A 3,552-nucleotide genomic window follows, 5' to 3' on the forward strand; every position below is an offset into this window, starting at 1 on the left:
ATTTGCTAAAAAATTTGCTGCTGTAATCATTTCTGAATTGGGCCCATAGAGAAGAAAAAAGCTCATGAGTTTTAATAAGTGGAGAGTGTATTACTGAGGCTGCAATGTTCACAGATGGATGAGTTGCAGAGACAGTGAAGGATGTAGTAGCCATAGAGAAGATACCATGGAGTGAGATTAGAAAGAATAATTTGTGGCATACAGCAATTTTGGATTAAAAGTATATAAATTTAGGATAGCACATAAGGAAATGGCAAATTTTATAGTGAAATTACCTGCATCAGGTGTTGTTCAACTATTTGATTAATTGCTATGTAAAAAAGGATTTTAATTACCTACCATTAAATCCTTTTCTCGTAGTCCGTAGAGGATGCTGGGGTCCATATTAGTGTCATGGGGTATAGACGGTTCAACCAGGAGCCATGGGCACTTTAATAGTGTGGGCTAGCTCCTCCCTCTATGCCCCTCCTACCAGACTCAGTCTAGAAACTGTGCCCGATGAGATGGACAACTTCGAGAGAAGGACTTTACACAGATAGTGGCGAGATTCACAAAAGCTCACACACACACAGAAGGCAAACCAAGCTAGCAAGCTTGAAAACTGAGCAACTGCTGAACAGGAATACTTAACCAAGTAAAAAAACAGTACTGAATCAAGTAACCACTGCAGGATCACAAAGCGATGGGCGGGCACCCAGCATCCTCTTCGGATAACAAGAAAAGGATTTACTGGTAGGTAATTAAAATCCTATTTTCTCTTACATCCTAGAGGATGCTGGGGTCCATATTAGTACCATGGGGATGTAGCAAAGCTCCCAGAACGGGAGGGAGAGCACGGAGGCTCCTGCAGAACTGATTGATCAAACCTTAGGTCTTCAGTGGCCAAAGTATCGAACTTGTAGAACTTAGCAAACATGTTCGACCAGCCCAAGTAGCCGCTAGGCAAAGCTGTAAAGCTGAGACACCCCGGGCAGCCGCACAGGAAGAACCCACCTTACAAGTAGAGTGGGCCTTAACAGATTTGGGACATGGCAATCCTGACGTAGAATATGCATGCTGGATAGTGACCCTGATCCAGAGAGAGATCGTCTGCTTAGACGCAGAACACCCAATTTTCTTGAGATTATACAGGACAAACAGAGTCCGATTCTCTGTGATGACCAGTCCTCTTCACATAGATTTTCAGAGCCCTTTCAACATCCAAGGACTTGGACGAAACTGAGGAGTCAGTAGCCACTGGCACCACAATAGGTTGGTTGATATGACACAACCTTAGGAAGGACTGTTGACGAGTCCTGAGTTCCGCCCTATCTTCATGGAAGACCAGATAGGGACTTTTACAGGACAAAGCCCCCAATTCCGACAAACGTCGCGCAGAAGCTAAGGCCAACAAAGTGACAGCCTTCCACGTGAGAAACTTGACTTCAGCCTCCTGAGGAGGCTCAAACAAATCTGATTGCAGGAAATGCAACACCACATCAAGATCCCAGGGTGCCGTTGGTGCCACAAAGGGAGGCTGGATGTGCAGAACCCCTTTCAGAAAGGTCTGAACCTCAGGGGGGCAGCCAATTGTTTCTGGAAGAAAATGGATAAAGCCGAAATCTGGACCTTGAGGGATCCCAATCTCAGGCCCATATCCACACCTGCTTCCCGGAATAGGAGAAACCGTCCAAGTTGAAACTCCACCACAGGAAACTTCTTGGACTCACACAAAGACACATACTTTTTCCAAGAAACTGCTGATGTGTCCGGAGCTCAGCTCTATCTTCATAGAAGATTAAGTAGGGGCCCCCCAACTCCGACACACGTCTAGCAGAAGCTAAGGCCAACAAAGTGACAGCCTTCCATGTGAGAAACTTGACCTCAACCTCCTGTAGAGGCTCGAACCAATCTGACTGGAGGAACTGTAACACCACATTAAGATCCCAGGGTGCCATAGGTGGCACAAAGGGAGGCTGGATGTGCAGAACCCCTTTCAAGAAAGTCTGAACCTCAGGGAGGGAAGTCAGTTGTTTCTGGTAGAAAATGGATAAGACCGAAATCTGGACCTTTATGGATCCCAAACTCAGGCCCATATCCACACCTGCTTGCAGGAAGAGGAGAAACCGTCCCAGTTGAAACTCCACCGTAGGAAACTTCTTGGATTCACACTAAGATACATACTTTTTCCAAATACGATGGTAATGTTTAGACGTTACTCCTTTCCTAGCCTGTATCAGGGTAGGAATAACCTTGTTCAGAATGCCCTTCCGAGCTAAGATCTGGCGTTCAACCTCCATGCCATCAAACGTAGACGTGGTAAGTCTTGATAAGTGAACAGTCCCTGTTGTAGAAGGTCCTTCCGAAGAGGAAGAGGCCTCGGGTCTTCCAGCAGTAGATCCAGAAGATCCGCGTACCAAGCCCTTCTTGGCCAGTCCAGAGCAAAGAGGATTGCCTGAACTCTTGTTCTCTTTACGAGTTTTAGAATCTTTGGAATGAGTGGAAGTGGAGGAAACATGTACACTGACTGGAACACCCACGGAGTTACCAGGGCGTCCACCGCCACTGCTTATGGGCCTCTTAAGCTGGAACAGTACCTCTAGTTGAGACGGGAGGCCATCATATCTATTTGAGGTACACCCCACAGATTTGTCACCTCCGTGAACACCTACGGATGGAAGCCCCACTCTCCTGGATGGAGATTGTGTCTGCTGAGGAAGTCCGCTTCCCAGTTGTCCAGTCCCGGAAATGAATATTGCTGACAGCGCCAACGTGTCCCTTTCTGCCCAGGGGAGGATTCTTTTAACCTCTGACATTGCAGCTCTGCTCTTCATTCTGCCCTGTCGGTTTATGTAGGCCACCGTCGTTACATTTTCAGAGTGCACCTGAATGGCCCTATCTTGTAGAAAATGTGCCGCTTGTAGAAGACCGTTGTACACGGCCCTTAGTTCCAGAATGTTGATTGGAAGAACGGATTTCAGACTTGACCACCTTTCTTGGAAGGTTTCCCCTTCGGTGACTGCGCCCCAACCTCTAAGACTTGCATCCGTGGTTAGAAGGTTCCAGTTCTGAATCCCGAACCTGCGGCCCTCTAGAAGGTGAGGCAATTGTAGCCACCACAGGAATGAAATCCTGGCTTTTGGCGACAGAAGTATCCTCTGGTGCATGTGCAGATGAGACCCCGACCACTTGTCCAGGAGATCCAGTTGGAAGTACTGTGCATGAAATCATCTTCCCCAGAAGGCGAATGCACTGATGAACCAATACCCGGGTAGGCTTCAAGACATCCTGGACCATAGTTTGGATCACCAATGCTTTCTCCACCGGTAGAAATACCCTCTTGCACTTCCGTGTCGAGGATCATCCCCAGGAAAGACAATCTCCTTGTCTGCTCCAAATGTGAGAAGATTCAGGATCCATCCATGTTCCCTGAGCAGTCGAGTTGTGAGAGCAATGGACTGCAAAAACCTCTCCCTGGAAGATGCCTTTATCAGCAGATCAGCCAGATAAGCAATTATATTTACCCCCTGCTTGCGGAGGAGAATCTTCATCTCTGCCACTACCTTGGTGAAT

The sequence above is a fragment of the Pseudophryne corroboree genome, chromosome 3 (genome assembly GCF_028390025.1).
Source record: "Pseudophryne corroboree isolate aPseCor3 chromosome 3, aPseCor3.hap2, whole genome shotgun sequence".
Lineage (NCBI taxonomy): Eukaryota > Metazoa > Chordata > Amphibia > Anura > Myobatrachidae > Pseudophryne > Pseudophryne corroboree.